At 39.0% G+C, this 20,020-nt stretch overlaps 1 protein-coding gene and 1 pseudogene across 1 annotated transcript in view; one reads left to right on the top strand and one right to left on the bottom strand.

Moving 5' to 3' along the window:
• Positions 1 to 20,020, bottom strand: part of DPP10 (dipeptidyl peptidase like 10) — a 1,333,785-nt gene that overhangs the window by 960,304 nt on the left and 353,461 nt on the right. The window lies entirely within an intron of this gene.
• On the top strand, positions 19,216 to 19,992 carry LOC116866919 (annotated as a pseudogene).

Raw genomic sequence — 20,020 nt, 5'->3', positions numbered from 1 at the left:
GCACCATGGTACATAAGACTGCATTGGTACCCTTTAGTACAAGAGTGGTACCCGAAAGCACTTCTATGCCCAAAGGAGAAGGAGGTGAAGTGCTTGGAACTTCAGAGGTAATGCCCTTGAGTTCTCAGGAAACTCAGGGAAAGTTGGGAGATGAGTAACATACTGATTGGACATATTGTTGGTGATTCCCGGAAAATCTGGGGAAATGTTAAATTCCTCAGTGGCTAAGAACTATAGCACTTTGAACATTTATGTTAATGTCTGCACATTTGAACCCAGTCATAGGTGATCCTTAGAATAACTGGATTATGGTGCTGCCATTTGCCTTTGATTGAAATATGGACTCACATGAAAAAAAAAATTAAGAATCAAATACTTGTCATTATCTCCTTGGTGAGAACACAATGGCTTAATATGCAAGGAAAGTTAAGAAGAATATACAAAGTTAGAAAAAATAAGACTACTAGCAAATCCCCCAATGCCAAGGTCTTTTCATTTCACTTATTTCCTCCCAGAGCTCACTGATCTAAAATCCAAGAACCATCACTTTTCATGACTAAATCACAACACTTACTAGTCCTGAAACCCAGCCTTGGGTATTCCGTTCTGGATATGAGATTTCTAAATGTCCCATGGATTATTCCAGATCATGAAGAGGGCAGGTTATAGTCAGGATTCAATCCCACTAATGAGGTGATATTTATACGTTTTATTTTTAATACAAGAAGCTAATTATCCACTGAGTACTTCCATCTCCGATCTACTAGAACACAAGGCTATATTTAGTCATGCCAGATGACAGGGCAAAAAAGTTGTTTTGGGCTGTAATCAAACTGCATTTAAATATTTTAAAAGTTTAAATACTTTCATCCCTTATTACCTATATTTATACTTGCCCTCTCCTTTTAAATTATGCACAACTGTGAAAACACCCTTCCTGGAACCCTCATGCCTGATTATACTCTCAGCTTATGTATTTAAGATATTGGTTACTTGATAATTTATATTCTTTCACTTCTTATTGAATTTACATAAAATATTTATCTTCCCTGGGCTGACACTTTAAATGAGAAGTGAGTAATATTGGACCAATTATTGAGCATATTATTTGCCCTCCTATGTTTAACACAGTATTAATACCCAGAATTAGGGAAATTGAGTTAACTGTGGATACTGAGAGACAATTCCCACCAAGATCTCATTCTCACAGCAAAGTAGACATTTGGAAACTGGTGAACAAGAATCCCATGAATAAATAAACAACTTCGCCTTGAACATTTCCATCTTTGGCCCTTAAGCAACAAGTCAGTTTATGAATATGAATCCAAGAATCTGGAAAAAAATAAACTAGAACAGATATCTCTATGCTCGATCCACATGATCCTGAATAATTGGTAGGATTCTGTATATTTCTTTGCCATCGGCCATGCAAATAAACCCAGTCCTTGCTGTCAGTTTCCTTTATTCTGTGGAAGAGCAAGTGTAGAACAGGAGGAAGGACTAGCAGTTAAGTCAGTGCAGGTACTGTATTCAATTCTGTACATATAGAACCTTCTTTCATACTCACAATGAACCCCAGTGGTGTACCTTCGCTCTCCCAGTTTGTAAATTAACAAACTAAAACATAGAGGTTATGCACAAATTCATACAAATAGTTGAGTAGAGTTAGACACCAAACTGCAAGCAGGAGGAGTTTTAAGTTTTGCTTCTCTTTGCATCATAGTGACGCCCTTGTGGGGAGAGAGTTGGGGTCCACTCAACCAGACTTCTTGCTCACTCTTTCAGGATCACTTGCAAACCCGAGTGTCACAGATTACTTGTTTGTTTCATCTTCTGTCCAGGCACAAGGCCAATTCAGGAAAAGGATAAAATTACAAAGAGCCCCATTTTGTTCCCCATGCACTCAATAAATATTACAATTCCCTTGAGGTGTTCACCTAATACCGGTGTATTCACTGGTAGTCACTACGGAAAATGGAGGGTCCACAATGTATTGCACAAAAGCAGTAGCTTTCAGGCTCACAGAAGGCCAGGGTTCCGATTCTAGTGGGCCTAAAGTTACATTCTTCCAAGTTTCAGTTACTGCATGGATTAACCTCAAATAGTAATCCATGCTTCTCAGTGTCACGAGGATAAAATGCGATAATACAGGCAAGTGCCTATTCTCTCTAGAGGACTGATACCTATCAGTTCCTTCCCTTACATGTGAGACAATGAAATGCAGAGCACGTGTCTGAGACACCAGGTGTCCTTATGCCTGTCAGAATATCTTGCTCATGAAATTCTTTGGCTTTCATCCCTTTGTTCTCTGATTTATCTTCCACCCTAATCTTACTATTCCTTGCATGGGAAGCCTCTGTATTTTTGAGATCTGTGCATTCAAAATGTTAATTGAAATAAACGAAATCAGGGCGCCTGGGTGGTTCAGTGGGTTAAAGCCTCTGCCTTGGGCTCAGGTCATGATCCCAGGGTCCTGGGATAGAGCCTGGCATCGGGCTCTCTGCTCAACAGGGAGCCTGCTTCCTCCTCTCTCTGCCTGCCTCTCTGCCTATTTGTGATCTCTATCTGTCAAATAAATAAATAAAATCTTTAAAAAAATAAAGAATAAAAATAAATAAATGTACGAAATCAATGGTTGAGTGAAATAAAGGGCATTCTTGTGGGTCTACAGAAAGTAATTTTACATATTTCTGATATGGACTAACTTTTGCTTTCTTCACATCATTCCTATCTGATTAATCCTTACTAGGATGATCACTTGATTATTAAGGATCATCTTTGAATCCCAGTTTAATGTCCACATTATACAGTTCATTTGCTTTCAGTTTATCACAAGTCCAAAGTTTCCTTTTGGCCCCTTATTTCAATAATTTCACTTACTAGTTTACGGCCACATAGCATGTGGTTTGAATCTTGGACTTACATCATTTGTGCATTGTGCTGATGAGGAATAAACAAGTAAAGTACCTACAGCTCGTTTTCTTCTAAGCATAGTGGAAGAAAGTGTGTCCAGTTGAGCAAAGCAGAATGACAGAGGTTTGTACATCCCTCATATTCAAGGTTTTGCTTCGTCTCTTCAAAATGCAGCAGTATCATCTACCCCATTCAAATTATATTAAATGCAGAATGATTCATTAGTGCCAGCTGCCAATTTAAATTTCAAATGGAACCTGCTCATTTGCTGACTCTTCATTCACTCCCTCTGCCCCACCCCCACCCCCACAAGCTTCTTTTTCTGCTTCTTTTTTTCAACTGATCTTAAAGCTACTTAATAGGTATTTCTCCTGAGAGAGCCTGCTCTAAGTGAGTAGTGTCTTTAAGTCAAAAACTACTTCCGTATTTTTCCCTGTGCCATAGCAATATTTTCTAGTTGCCTGCCACTGCTTACGGACAAACCTCAGAAAGCTTCAAGTTAGGTGAAAAAATGAGCACTCCGTTCTCCAATTCAATTGTTCCAAAAGGGGGAAATGACTTTTCTTTTTTTATCCTGGCCAGAGATAAAGAATTTGAAAATAACTGAGGCTTGAAAGAAAATACAGGGATCCAGGCAGGTAGACTTAACACAAAGTTATTAAGAGCCATGTCTTTACTGTCTGTGAGTGGGTATTGTCTCCATCCCAGGCCCTCCTGCTCTCCGAAGTGATCAGAATGGACAGTCGGCTCCCAGAGAGTTACGGTATGACCCAGTGAATGAGTCAGCCCGAATGCGAGTCCTGCTTGCTACCAGCATCTGAAGGACAGTGTATACACACTGCACTAAAGATCACCCTAAGAAGGGGCTGGCGTGAGTTTTAAGGCAGTTAGTAGAATACAAACTGAAATTTAGAGGTGATAGATGGCCTGATTCCTCAGTGAACTCTAAACCTGCACTCTTTATTCCCTCCTGGCATCTCTTTTTTAACATAAACTTTAAAAATTCAAGTATAATATATGGACAGAAAAATGAGCAAATCCGAATTGTCCAGTTAGATGACTTTTCACAAAGTGAGCACAATGACTTAACTGGCATCCAGAGCGAGATGCAAGAAACTTCCAGAACCCGGGTAGTCTCCTTGGGCCCATGCCTGAGGTTTGTCTGCTGTTTTTTCTGATCGGTTTATGTTACGAGTTTGGAGGGAAGAATGTCACAAAGGGGACGGGCTCTCTTCTCCATGTTATATCAGGGAGTACATGATATCAACATGACTTATACTGGTGATGTTAACTTTGATCATTTTGGTTATAGTAGTATCTGGCTGCATTTTTCACTGTAAGAAAACACTTCCCTTCCCCTTCCACTACATTTTTGTGGATTCGAGACAGTAAGTCCAGGCCTCACTCAAGGAGGAGTGAGGCATGGGAACTATGCTCCACTTCCCGGAGGGAACATTTTTACCCATGTTGTTGTGTGGAATCCTCCTGCAAGGATGATTTGCCACTTTTCCCCACATGTTTATTTATTCAACATTTGTTTATATCAGCATGAATTCATGTATATTTATTTTATGGTTTGAATTGCGATCTAGCATGATGTTATTAATTCTATCACTCATATTGTTCTTGCTTTGGTCTTTGGGAGATTGTCCGCATTGGTTTCTGTATCCCTTTGACATACTACCATCCTTTTGTTATGTATTTATTTATTTATATATTTATTGACTCCTTTCTTGCTTTTCAGCATAGGTATTTTTCTGAATGTTCCAGCATTACCTGGGATGTCAACTCTCATTTTAAAAATAGAATTGAGGCTCAGAATAGTTTAGTAATTTGCCCAATATAACCCAGGGAGAAAAGAGCATGATTAATATGGAAGCCCAGAAACTCTGATGCCCAAGTCCCCAAGGTTTTGGCTTGACACAGCCTGCCTCACAAGATAATTAGGGCTAGCGAGAGGTCAGGACCCAAGAAAGGAGTACTTTACCACTAAACACCAACTAGTGGATTCAGAAATAGCTCTCTGGCCTTGGAACTTATGGAAGGAGTTTGGAGGCTACTGGGTCCCTGGTGGGACATTAATCATGAAACATAAAATTAATCAAGGAAGCAGGGGAGCTCTGGGCTCTGTTACTAGTTTGGTGTTCTTATGGACATACTACGGTGGCGGGTGGTTACAGAAAACTAATCTTGACTTGCTTTTTGTTTCTAACTCTGTTTTATTCTATTAGGTATCTGGATTGGTTAGCTATGTATCTCGTTAAATAGGGTTCTATGACCAAGGCAGCTAAGACTTTGCCTATTCCTACCACCATTACAGCACCTAGCCAAGAGAAGGGTTATTAGCATTCAGAAAGTAACCTTCCTAAGACTGAGGTCCATTAGTTACACATTAAAATAGGTTTTGCTTTTAGCTGGCCAAAGCATTCCAACATAAGTCAGGTTGGCCAAACTACTGGATTATAAGTACTCATAAAGAAATTTATCATTTGTATATAGGAAATAGACATTTATATTTATAATTATCAAAATACTTTTCCTAAATTCAGGGGGCAAAATGCTCATATTGGGGTATGTATCTAAAATGTCTGCAAAGTGGGGGAGGAGTCAAAATGGTGGAGAAGTAGCAGGCTGAGACTATATCAGGTAGCAGGAGATCAGTTAGATAGCTTATCAAACCATTGCAAACACCTATAAAATGTCTGCAATGGGCATGTAATGGTACACTTGCAAATTTATAGTAGTGCACTATACTTAACTTAGGAGCAAAGGACTTCGGGCACATTGAAGCCACAATTCCTTATCATGCTTTTAATGATTCACTGTATATTCTTCATAAAGGTTTCTTTATCCAAGAGAAAAAAAAAAGCCCTATATTTTAATAATTTTGAATCCAATTTTCATTAAATCATACAGCACTGGGACAATTTGTTTTATATATATACATATTTTTTTTTCTTCCCAAATCAATACTAGGCCAGTAAAGCATAGGTCATTGAATGGTATACAAAATACTCTGACAGTAACATAGGAACAAAAATATGAATGCCTACTGTACAACTCCAGATCATTAGTAGTGATATATACCTCAGGCAATGTACTTAGAATTTGCACTATCATTCTCTGACATATAATTAATCCATTTCATCATTCTGAGGCCAAACAATGTTTAATGATGCCAATAAAAAAGTAATTAGGAACAGTAATTTTGACTTAAGATTGAGAATGTATTTATAAATAAAGCCCAATAAAGCAGTGATTGATCTAAATGTCCTATTCTAAGATATGCCACTCTTGTCTCTCACCCAATGACATGGAATTACTAGAAAAGGAGGCAATACCTGAAATCATAACCTTTTGTTTAGGGATTGATTACCATAGTAGAGAAACAGACTTCCTGATTATCGAAAAAGACAAACATTTACCCATTAATTTAGGTAAAGAACTTTTTGACAAGTGACTGAAGGTTTCTTCTCCAGGCCTTCACTTCCCTAATGCCCCCATCAACCTGCCACTCACTGCTGTCTCTTAGCCTCTCAGCCTATGATTATTTTTGGATCATGGGGTACACAGACAAGCAACAACAATGGAACAGAAAACCTTTCCTTTCTCTGAACTGCTCAGTTCTGTGAAATCTGTGTGAAAGTGGTTGTGTCTATGAACTCTGTCTCATTAGAGCCAAATGTCTGTGGTGCTCCTTCGTGACTCTGTCATTGAAATGACAAGTTCTCTGAGTACTACACATTGTTAAGGATGCATGGATTTGGTGGTGGCTCAGGGACCAAAAGCCATAGCTGGACAAAGACTGAATGACCTGGCATGGATAACTGATAGTCCCAGAGGAAAATGCTACCCTTCAGTCACTGCTCCTTTGGAAAAACACAAAATTAAAATATAATATGGACCTGTGGTGGCTATGAGGTTAAAGGTAAAGCTCAAATGTAGAAACGCAGTGATAGTTTTAGCACATTGGAAACATTAAAAATATGAAATGGTTTTGAAGCACACTTTATCTGTAGGACACCAGAATAGGCCACCTTAGGATTAAAAAAAAGGGAGCGAGAGATAAAGAAAAAATATGTTGTGTTTGCTTTCAACTTAGTAGAGAGATGTAGTGTACCCACATGATACACTAGAGAATAATCATAAAACAACCTAGGAAAAACTACGTAGTTTGGTTATAAAAAATTGGTACCAAAGGGAAGAAAAAGGAAGGCATTATCATGGTATCAGAAGTAAAAACTTGAGTCCAGGGTGCCTGGGTGGCTCAGTTGGTTAAGCCTCCGTCTTCAGCTCAGATCATGATCTCAGGGTCCTGGAATCGAGTCCCACATCAGGCTCTCTGCTCAGCAGGGAGCTTGCTTCCCCTTCTCTCTCTGCCTGCCCCTCTGCCTACTTGTGATCTCTCTGTCTCAAATAAATAAATAAAATCTTAAAAAAAAAAATACTTGAGTCCATGCATGCTTCAAGAGAAGGACTATTTTAGAAATCATCTTGTTAATTTGACTGCTAACCTGACTGTAATTTGTAGATGGCCAAAGTAGGCACATGGAATCCAAATAATCAACACGTAGGACATCCCAGCATTCTGTGTGCAATAATTTGTGGCATTTTTAATTTTTCCAGGGCAGAATCTCTTTTGAACACTGCTGTATCGCCAGTAGCCCAAAATGAGCTCAATATACAGTAAGCAACTGATTAGTATCTGTTCTTTAAGTGAATATTAAAAAAAATATATAGGGGCGCCTGAGTGGCTCAGTGGGTTAAGCCTCTGCCTTTGGCTCTGGTCATGATCCCAGGGTCCTGGGATCGAGCCCCGCATCAGGTTCTCTGCTCAGCAGGAAGCCTGCTTCCTCCTCTCTCTCTGCCTGCCTCTCTGCCTACTTGTGATCTCTGTCTGTCAAATAAATAAATAAAATCTTTTAAAAAAATAAAAAATATATATATAGTTGCATTGGGAGTAGGTGATAGGCTGAGAAGACTCACAAGACTCTAGTCATACTTACAGCTGTGATTTATTACAGTGAAAGGACACCATACAAAATCAACAAAAATAAAGTACATGGATAAAGCCCAGAGGAAATCAGGTGTGAGCTTCTAAGAGTCTTCTCCCAGTGGAGTCACGTGGGACATGCCTAATTCTTCCAATAAGTTGCAATAAATATGTTAAATGTTGTCAACCAGAGAAAGCGCATTAGAGACCCAGTTCCTAGGGTTTTCACTGGGGGCTGGTCATACAGGCACTCTCTGCATAACATCTACCAAAACTCTAGGCACCCAGAAAGGAAGTAGGTGTCCAGCATAAGCATATTGTTTGCAGAAACACTGTAGTTACAATGACCCATTTTTACCAGGGAATAACCCTCTCAAAATCCATGTTCCCAGGTGACAGCCAAGGGCCAACCTTGTAAGCATGACTAAGCAGATACAAGCCTGCTATGTTAATTCTTTTTGCACAATAGGTTTACTTATTTCTCTTTGGGAAACATCTGATTTTGTGTACCGATGACAATTGTAAGGGGCAATTTGATCATTTCCTAATTAATTTGATCATGCATAACTTTTCAAAGTAGGCACAGTGCCGAGTGATATCTTATTTATAGGTCATCTCACCATTGCAAGTCCCGTGTTATTGCTAATAACATCAAGTTCTAATGGTGCTTCATGCATTATATTTTCATACTGAACCAGCATCCTAAAGATTTGATTGTTTTTTTTATTCACAACTTATAATCACAGCTCTTCTTTTATAGTACCTAATGAAAACAAAATATCAACCAAGAATAGATCTCAATTACCAATTAATTCAAAATGTCAGGAAATATGTGAATTTAAAATTGTTGGATTTCTTTTGTTGACAATTATAGCTCATAAAGAAACCAACAGAAGCTTGATAACTTGAAGACATGACTGAGTGTCATCAAATGCAAGTTGAAAAGTGAAAAAGATTCATCAATGATGTAAGTGTTTAGATAGCCAGAGTTGAACATTTTATCAATTGTTTCCTAACTTTCTGAATTATAGTTATAACGCTTAAACCTTTTGCATTTTACAATATATATACCTGCCACATATGTATATTTGAATGTTACAGCAAGTTTTTAGTGTTTTCCTCCATTTGAATAATAACTGTCCTTTATTTTTATTTTATTTTATTTTATTTTTTATTTTATTTTTTTTAAAGATTTTATTTACTTATTTGACAGAGATCACAAGTAGACGGAGAGGCAGGCAGAGAGAGAGAGAGAGGGAAGCAGGCTCCCTGCTGAGCAGAGAGCCCGATGCGGGACTCGATCCCAGGACCTTGAGATCATGACCTGAGCCGAAGGCAGCGGCTTTACCCGCTGAGCCACCCAGGCGCCCCTGTCCTTTATTTTTAGTTGACCATATTCATTGGTCATTAACCTAAGCCATAATGTCCATTCAGTCATCTATAGTCATCTGCTTCTTCTCAGTGATGACAGATAGCAGGTGTGGTCACAAGAGTTGAAGACCTGAAGTATTTTCTCATATAAGACACTAAAATACATATCTAGTTTTCAATTTTTTTTTTTTCCCCAGAAGAAATCTATTTTTAAACAAACTCTTATTTGGAAGTCCAAGTAAAAAGTAAAAATCGGAGGGGCTGAAGAGCAAAAGATAGAGGAGGCCCAAAGCCGTACTCACTTCCTCTCTGGAGGCAACCTTCTAACAGCTCTCCAGAAAATATCACCAGCACTATTTACTCTTTTTGGAATCTAGCATTCACTTGTTTGTTAATATGCAAAGGTGTCACTCGATCACATTCACAGAGCTGGTTCAGTGGATGAGGCTGATTAAAGCTGCTCTGACCCCAAACAAGACAGGATAATGTTGGATTAGGGCACCTGGGTGGCTCAGTGGGTTAAGCCTCTGCTTTCGGCTCAGGTCATGATCCCAGGGTCCTGGGATGGAGCCCTGCATTGGGCTCTCTGCTCAGCAGGGAGCCTGCCCACCCCACCCCGCCTGCCTCTCTCTGCCTACTTGTGATCTCTGTCTGTCAAATAAATAAACAAAATCTTTCCCAAAAAAAAAAAAAAAAAAAAAAAAGGGGGATAATGTTGGATTTCTCCACTTCACAGGTGACCTGACCCGAGTCTCCCTACTCAGGGATGAAGTAAGGGAATCCCAGAGCAGCTAGATTACACATGCCGGACTTCTGTGCTGTTTGGTGGGACCTCACCCTTGAGTCTAGGTTTCTGTACTCCGTGGACATGAATTGGCTGCTACATGCAAACAGCGTTTTCACTCCTTTTCCGTAAAAAAACAGCCTTCACTCCCTTTCTGTATCTCTTCATTTTTCTTGAATGCATTTTTCTCCCCTCCTTTAATCTTTGTCCTTTTATAGTCTATACTCACTCTTATGTCTTTTGTCTATAAATTTCAATCATCAGGATCGTTGTCTGAGAATCAGCAAGTCCCTTTGTGCAGTATACATTAATACTCATAAAATGATATAAGGAGAAAAAGAGCCTCTTATCTATACTCTCGTCTGATAAATACGTTACAGTAAATTACCTAATTAAACAAGCATAACATGAAAATTAGATGTTTGTTTCTATACATCTTTGAAGAAGTAACCGTTTTCCTTCCTGTGTTATTTATTATCCCTTCAATTTGCAAAAGCTGAGTAATCAGGAATTCCACACCATGGCTTTAATTGCAAGCATATCCACTAAGTGCTGATGTGGGAATATTCAGCTGCTGAGCTTTTTAAAAGTGACAACTCTTTCTTTTCTTTTTTCTCCTTTTTTCTTTCCTTAGTAACTAAGGTGGCTTAAATAATCAAACCATGCCCTTATCAGCACAGTGTTCTTCACTATGCATAGTTCCCTTTAATAATCCAGTTACTTGACATACAACAAAGATACTGACAATGATAATAACTGTAATGAGAGGTAAAATTGGTTCTCTGCATGCCACATGTTAGGCATCATGTAAGCACTTGAAATGCATCATTTCATTTAATGATGTCAACAAAATTATGTAAACATTTCTTAATACATCCAAGACAAACTAATTCAACCCGTGGGCACTTGCCAATCTCCAGAATTCTGCATCACAAAGAGTCAGGCCCACAGGCTCCCTTGCTGTTCATCACACCTCCTTGGACCATTAGCTCACTTCTCATCTCAGCTGCTGGTAGAGTCAACACTACCTTTACTTGTCAGGAAGACTGAAACTCAATGGTTTCCTTTCCCGTCTCTCTCACTTCCCATATCTTACCTACCACCAGGTTCTGCAACATTTATCTCCAAATTAGGGCTTCTCTCACTTTAAGATGCGTGAGACTGCTCTGGGGATCTGGTTAAAATGCAGATTCTGAATCTCAAGGTTGGGGACACATCCATTCTGAACAGCTCACAAGCTTCTAGGTGATGCTGCTGATCCCAGGACCTCACTAAGTAACAAGGTCCTCAGCAATGCTACAGCTGCTCATTTACCTCCTGTCCTCAAATACTGTCTGGACTATGAAAGAGGAAGTGAGAGGCTGATCTGTGGCTGAGATCAGGGGATTAAATCCCAACATGCCAGCTTTTTCTCATGTTGCTCAGTCAACAATTACCTTTACTCCCCTTTGTCCTTCTTCCTTCTAGAGCTTTTAAGCTCGAGTTGGGGAAACATGTATTCCTCCATTATTTACTGGCCTTACTTTGGGGAGAGGATCATGAATGTCTATGGGTTGCTCAGCTAAATTATTCCCAAATATTTGTATCGGATGACTTTCTTTTTAAATTTTTTTTTTAATTTATTTGACAGACAGAGATCACAAGTAGGCAGAGAGAGAAAGGAAAGGAAGCAGTCTCTCCGCTGAGCAGAGAGCCTGATGCGGGGCTCGATCCCAGGACCCTGGGATCATGACCTGAGCTGAAAGCAGAGGCTTTAACCCACTGAGCCACCCAGGGGCCCCTGTATCTGATGACTCTTAACCCAGATGTCTTACCATGATGAAGATCCTGATTCCAAAAGTCTCCAAGGGACTTTTAGAAAACAGCCTGGTAAAATCTACATTGTGGGCTGGTTGACTTTTAGTGACCCTCAAACCACAACTAAATTACCAAACATACAATGATGAACCCCTTCTCACCCCCAAAGTTATCTCAATGTCTCATGACACCTTCTTAGTTCATTTTCTTATCCTTAGGGATGATCCTGCCTGGAGAATGCTTTGCTAATGGAACAAAGTATGTGGCTCCATGGCAGCCTGTGGAAAGATGCCATTCAAACAAATTTAAAGGGCCAGGTATGGTGAAAAAACATTAGGAAAAATGGTGAACTGTTTTGATTAGTAAGTCAAGGAAATGCAAATGAATAGATTTTTGTTGTCTCTATCTATAAGATTGCCAATAAAAGAGGTACCTGGATGGTTCAGTTGGTTACTCATCCAACTCTTGATTTTGGCTTGGGTCATAACCTCAGGCTCATGAGAGCAAGTTCTGCATCAGATTAAGTGTGTGTGTGTGTGTGTGTGTGTGTGTGTGTGTGTGTGTTTTAAGATTTTATGTATTTATTTGAGGGAAGAGAGAGAGAAAGAGCAGGAACAGGGGGAGAGACAGAAGGAGAGGGAGAAGCAGACTCCCAGTAGAGCAGGGAGCCTGATGCGAGCTTGATCCCTTGACTCTAGGATCATGACCTGAACTGATGGCAGACTCTTAACCCCCTCAGCCACCCAGGGGCCTCTAAGATTAAGTCTCTTAAGACTTTATCTCTCCCGCTCTCTCTCTTAAAAAAAAAAAGAAGAAATTAAAAAAAAAAAAGATTGCCAATTAAAGAATAATAATATTGCTGAGGATATGAGTAACCTCATATATTGCTGGTGCACAAGTAAGTGTAAGGGAAATATATATCACATCTATTAGAAATGTGTATGTTCTTTCCTGTGCCCACCAGCTCAACTATGGAGAACTGATCCAAAAGAAATTATTAGGCAAGTGTGCAAATATAATTTACTTACATGGGTTTAGATAAACACTGAATCATGTATAAATTGCATTTCTCAAGATACTGAAAACTCAAAAATAAATAAAATATTTTAAAACATGTAAATTGTTATATTATGTTGAATCATATTAAAATAATTGGTAATTGATGATCTATGACTTAAGAAAATGGCACTTCTGTATGGCTCAATTTAATAGAGTACATATGAGTAAAAAAATGTCAGCACACTATTAAATGCATTTATGCATGTATATGTTTATATGTACCTAGAAATACATATTAAAGACTTCCAACCAAATGCCAATCATACTTATATCTAAGTGCTGGGATTATATTTACTTCTTCTTTTCTATATTTTATCATTTTTCTCTCAATGAACATGGGCAAGTGTATAATTTCAAAATAAATAAATAAAGAGGCCAGCACTGAGATAACCAATTAGCAATTTTCCCACATTACCAATTTTAAGCTCATTTCCAGTAACCCAAAGTTGGGGGTACTTCAAAGTATTTTCTGCAGATGGTGACGTGATAATATGTGTTATTAGAAAAAGTAATTTCCAGTTATTGTATTAGAATTCAGTAATTACTTTTTCCATAAAGAAAGTGAAAACTATTAAGAGCAAAAATGTGAAATAAATTAGCTTTATATCCTACACTCAATTAAACTATCATAGCAAGAAGGTAATGAATTAAGATAATTTGAGGATAGGAATAAGGCTTTACAAAGCAGAGATTTAACACTCCTCTAAAATCCATTAAAAGTACTCCAAAAGAAGATCACAGTAAAGCGGGTAGCCCACAAGATAGTTCAGAGACACTAGCAGTGTGCATGCTAAATAGGTAGAGAGTTTTCAGTCTCAGAAGTCTTAGAGGCTCAAGCTCAAGTGTGCAAAGCATGGCTTGGTGACAGTGGCCCAAAGAGTCAAGCTGAGTTTTCCACTGGCTTCACCACTTTCTAGAACAGTAAGATAATCCCGGTCTTCTGGGATGTGTTCTCTCAAGGAATCCACATACTATTTGAGCAAGGCACTGATGTGTAAGCATTTAACTAATTATAAAGAGCTATTCCTAAATAGTAGTGCTTGCTACTCCCCTACTAAAATCTCACCCATGTCGTCCCATGGCATCTGGAACAAAAATGGGATTGTTTTCTGGGTCTACATAGCTTCAGGTGGGGCCTGTCTCACCCATGTTACTCTCTGAGGTTCACACTGGCTTTCTCTCTGTTTCTACAGGCCAAACTCTTTCCTGCCCCCATTCTTTTGTGCTTGTTGTTCCCTCTACCAGGAACTCTGTCTCCTGTTCTTCGTGGGGCTAGGTTCTTGTCCTTCAACCTGGGATCAAATGGCAGCCCATCAGGCAAATGAAAATAATCCCCACTCTTACACCTCTCATTTCCTATTATAGCACTTTTTTATGCTTACTTTTCCGCATGGTACCTATCAACATCTGACACTCCTCCTTGTCCGTGAAGCCCAGGAAACAGGACAGGATGTATTCCCTGTGCCTAGAAGTATGGCACATAGATATTCAGTCTACTGTTGAATAAATGCTGCGGCCACCAGGGGAGTGGTCTGAATTGTTTCTTTTATGTGGTTACAACAGTTGAAGGGAGAAACTATGGAGCCCATGGATCTGAGCTTTCTAGAGTCCCAGCCGGAGCTGGTCCAGGTGGCTTTCTGAACCAAACACCGAACTTCTGTTTGGTTCTTCTGGGCACTTCTGTTTCACCTCACTTTGATATGAACTAAACTACCAGTCACCAGATGGATGCTCAACATTGGCTTGTGTCACAATAATCCCCTAAAGAGACATCTCCTTACCTGAGAATTATGGCATTTTTACATATTCTTTATGATTTTTAGAATAAAATTTTACTGTATATAATCTGGATAATAGAAATTGTACCTTTTTTATAATGTGAGGTTATTTTTCAATATTGCTTAAATCTTTTTAAAATACACACTGGCACAATTTCCACATGCCTCGCCATCTTGCCAGACATCTTCTTCCTCACTCCCCACTTCCCTGCCTTGAGAGTCACTGAACTAGGACAGTGCTTCTCCAAGCATGATCTTCTTACCCTTGCAGGTGGAGAGATGTATTTTCAGAAGTCTTTGAAAACGTGAATCATTCCAAAGGGGTAGGATGCCTCCAACACAAGTTTGATGATCACTGAGGTAAAAAGTTAAATGAGGGAGAATATACACTTAAATGCTAATATCTCCGGGAGATCAAACTTTCCATCCATCATTCATATTATAGTGAGTCAGCTTAATCAACTTACTTTCCCCCTCATGTACAACTGAGACTAGCTACTCTGAAAATTGGAGACTTTCGTGGAAAGAAGAAGGAGAATAGTAATTTTGTATCATGAAGATACAGGTCTTGTTCTCCAAATAGGGGCTCTGGGGCAACTGTATTAGCATAAGAAAGAAGGAAGGAGATAGTAGAAAATGAAATTGGGGCTTTGTGTTCTGAGATAAACTATCATTTTAAATCTTGTTTATTGGCCTTGAGCTCAGGAAAAGAAAATGGAATTACCTTCTTCCATCTTTTTATTCCTGCCAGAATATGGAATTTAGACTTAAATTCTCCTTAGAGGTTTATTTAATTTCTTTATAGTTTAAGGCAACTGTTATAGGTTAATATGTTAAAACCAGACCTCAAACCTAATGGTCTTAATAAAGCAAAATGCATTCTGAATTTTCAAATCCAGTCTACGAATTCTTTAGCTCCTTAGACTATAATCTCTTAAGGACAGTATTCCATTTGATTCCTTGTTGGAATCCCAGAGTCCTTGGAATTGTCCCTCGAGTAAATTCTGGGTATGAATGCTTTTGAGTTCAAGGGTTGTGATTTGGGAACGCAAATGCTCATCTGCTGGGGCATGTTTCAGGTTTTCTACTTTAAGGAACTGGTCACGTCTGTGCCATTCATGTGTCTCAAACATGGCTCTAACATTCCTCCCTTGGTTACTGCCCTCTTGCCTGCATGAAAGAGGCCCTTTCCATGCCAGAAAACAGTAGGTCACTTGCATATCATCTTCCCAGCAGGAGGCCGGGGGCCTCTGTCATGGCCAGAGCTGCCAGCAACTTACTAACAGGCAGAAGGATGCCTCCACAGTGAGAGACCGTGTTTCTCACATCAGACCAGACAGTAACTTCATCAAGGAGAAACTTCAGGGGAAAAAACAAACAAAACATGCCCTATTTCAATCACCTCTGCCAAATGAGCGGCATGCTCTCTATTTTGAAGAACTTTATAAAACACAGAGGACTCAAAAATGCAACAGGGGGAGGGACAAGGTGGGGGTAAAGAGTTCAGCTATATATTTTCTTCCATCATTCAGTGAGCAGAAAGGAGTCCAATCCCACTTTCTCTAGAGGGTCACAAGCTATTGCAGCTGCAAGGTGATTGGGTACAAGGGAAAATAAATGAAGCAAAAATGCATCTCCTAGAGTGGAAAAGACTTGAAAAAAAGTTTAGTAAGGCCAAAAAAAAAAAAAAAAAAGATTGGCTTTTCAGCTTCTTATGCATATTGTGAGGGCAGAGAAGAATAATGTGAACATCTTCCTTTTACTGCTCAGTCTAATTTGGCATGCCATTATAATTTCTGGCTCAGTTAGCAAATGACTGGAAACACTGCTTTCTGCAATTTTCCCTAAAATATGACAGTTCTATAAGTTGTTCTATTGATGTACTTGAAACCAATCCAAGATGGGAGTGACTATTATTCTTAATTTTTATTACCGGGGAGGCTTTATAGGGGCCTGGTGGAACTACCTAAGTGGCCATCTACATACTGTGATTATGAATTTGAGGGAAGGAAAGACTTGTCCAATTTCAGGAATAAAGATGCCTGGAGTTCTACCATTAGAGATTAGCTCCTTTGGATTACACTTTTGCCCTCTGGAGTAATATTTTTCCATATGAATATACTTGAAAATGTTACAAGAAACAATCACTACTGACATCTTCAGATCGGAAGGGGCACAAATGTCTTGAAGTTATCGGAGGGGACGGAGAAAGGAAAGCCTATTTAGAGACAGAGAGAAGAAGAAAAAAAAATTTAAAGGACTCAAGTTCTGAAGCAAGGTATTTAAGACAAGTATTGTTTTTCCTTACAAACAGGGTGACCTTAAGTAAATTACATAACCTCTTTGAACCTTGAAGATTCTTTTTTTTTTTTAAAGATTTTATTTATTTGTTTATAGTTTATTTTATTTATTGACAGAGAGAGCACAAGTAGGCAGAGCGGCAGGGAGAGGGAGAAGCAAGCTCTCCACTGAGCAGAGAGCCAGTTCTGGGGCTCGATCCCAGGACCCAGGGATCATGACCTGAGCCAAAGGCAGCCGCTTAACCCACTGAGCCACCCAGGCGCCCTGAACCTTGATGATTCTTATCTGTAAAGTGAATGATAGAAGAGATTCAAAAAGCACAGGAAAACAAGTCAAGACAATGCTACATCGTCAGGTTGGCCATTACTACAGCAGGTTCTTAATCCCAGGGGGCCTGCTGAGAAGGTTAGTGTGACATCTCTTGGAAATGCCACATCAGCACCAGACCCCTGTTGGTCAAGGATGGCCCTGTAGGCACACACTGTCCCTCACTGGGCTCGTGCCTGTGCAAATGCATGGTGCTGCCAGTTTGCACCTGAGAACAACTGGTACCGGCCCTCACCCAGCTGGTTGCGACAGCAGTGTCTGGAGAAGAGGGAAGGTGGGGGGGTTGTATGTGTCTCAAAAGCAGTGCCAGATGCATACATTTTATGTGTATGTCTTTAGCTATTTCAGATCTACCTCCTGTCTCTCTGATGTAAGTTCCACAAGAGCAGCACATTGTTTTCACTCACTCTTGTCACACCTACTTTCGGTCAGTACTGTTGAATAAATGAAAGGACAAAAATAATTGCCTTTGTACTTTAACTGTGACTTTTTTTTTTTTTGGTATGGACTTTCCTTCTGAATTGCTTTTTTTTTCTGTTGTTTTGGCCTGTTCTATCATTGGTGTTTAGCTTTTTCTGTTTAAGCACCTTCCACTTTTCAATTAACTTTGTTTTTACCATTTTTGCTTAGATGCAATTTTACACCTCCAATAACTGAGTTAAGGGTCTTTCCAAATCTTGTTTACTTTTCGATGCTTTAATTTAGTTCTTATATTACATCATTAAATTTCTTTAAATCCTTACTAAACTAGCTTTTAATTTTAATGATTTTGCTCATAGATCCTTTTTGTTTCCAATCTGTATTTTAATTTTCCTTGTAAAGGAAATGCTTTATGCTTTTGGATTAGTGTATTTCACCAGTGCTGTCTCATTTAATTATTATATAGACCTTACGTGACAGAAATGACAGGAGCAAAATATGGTCTCTCCCGATTCTTACAACTAGAAAGCTCAGAGGTGTTTTCAGGTTGATGTCCAGTGGTTCTCACTCTCTTTTTTCCATTCCACCACGTGGGGTGCATCGTGAGAAATTACTGAAACAAGCTAATTGAAATCACTGAAATTATTCTCAAGAAAAGCTGGGATATGCTAACATTTACTTTACGGATGAAGTTAACATAAAATGCTACTATAGTCACTAGCCACTTAATTACTTACTTTTGCATAATGTGTTTACACATGGTTCTGAACGCTCTAAATCTGTAAATGTGACAATAAAATAAAAAGAGAAGTTAAACTGGTCTTGATAACAGCTACACTTCATTGACCATTTGATTCTCATGTCCTCTCAGAAGCAGTCAGTATAACTCTTATTTTTCTTCTGTACTTAAATGGCTGACTTTATATTCTATAAACTAAATATTCTAATTCTAAGGAGTTTTCTTCCTCTGACTTTTTGCCAGAGCTAAATGTAAATATAAAGAATTGTGGTATGGTTACACACACACACACACACACATACACACACACACATACACACATCTTAACCTTCATCTCTCATCTATAAAACCTAAAGGAAAATAGAATATTAGTTATTCTCATAATCAGTATGAAGATTTCCAAGGAAAATGTACAACACACACACAAAAAAAATTTTAATTGGTAGGCTTAGGCTCAGCTTCCAGAGCTGACTTTGAAGAATATAGTGACTTTAAGCCACTTTAATTCCTTCACTACCCTCAGCTATGAATCAGGGTAAGACTTGTTTAGGGCTACTTTTAAAAGGTTGTCCTAAGGATAAAATGGGATGATGCATTTGTGAAAGGAATTTGAAGAATAACAAGTATCCTATAAGATTTCCTGTGCCTTGTAAAAGCAAAATAAAAAATTATATTTTCTTGTTAAGAACATGATACATGAAAGAAACAAGCGTACGGCACGAATACGGGGAAGCAAAAGAAAGCAAGAAAGTATGCAACCATGAAGCAAATGCTTAGTCTCCAAGATCAGAGGCTTAAAGAGAAGGACATATTTAAACATTAAAAAAAGAAGAAGAAAAGAAAAGAAAGATCCCAGTGCACTCAAGGAAAGAGAAGTCCCCCCAAAATCCTTCCTGCTTATTCTTCCAATATTACACACAGCTGGGCCCACCTTACCACATCCTGGATGACACCAACTTTTTTTTTTTTTAATCATTTTTTAAAATTTATTTTCAGCATAACAGTATTCATTGGTTTTGTACCACACCCAGTGCTCCATGCAATCCGTGCCCTCTCTAATACCCACCACCTGGTTCCCCCAACCTTCCACCCCCCCACCTCTTCAAACCCTTCAGGTTGACACCAACTTTATCAACTTTTCCATTAAAGCCAAACTTGACTTAGTACAGTCAATGATGGGCTGTCTTTACACCAAGTGTATCCTTTGTATAACTGACTGTGTAATGGCAGAAATTGAGAAACTGGGACAAAAGTATTGAGTGGCTCTAAGGATTGCCAAGGATCTCAGATTTGAAAGATTTGAAAGATTACCACGCACACACAAGGGAACCTATGCAGGTGACTGCTTAGTACAGCACAAGTGTTACATTGTGGCCACAGCCGATCGGGACCTTAAAGGAAGGGTCCAGAAGATTGCTGGAGTTCCCATCATGTACATTTCTAACCATAGGTACAACATTGATGATTATGGGGCCCTTCAGTTCTAATTCTTAAAAGATGGTGTTTCTCTGTCTTCCTTTAGCAGCTTTTTCTGTTGC

Source organism: Lontra canadensis, unplaced genomic scaffold (genome assembly GCF_010015895.1).
Source record: "Lontra canadensis isolate GAN:19392208 unplaced genomic scaffold, GSC_riverotter_1.0 scaffold11, whole genome shotgun sequence".
In the NCBI taxonomy this organism is placed as follows: Eukaryota; Metazoa; Chordata; class Mammalia; order Carnivora; family Mustelidae; genus Lontra; species Lontra canadensis.
Note: the sequence above shows the minus strand (reverse complement) of the source record. Positions and strands in the feature narration are given on the sequence as shown.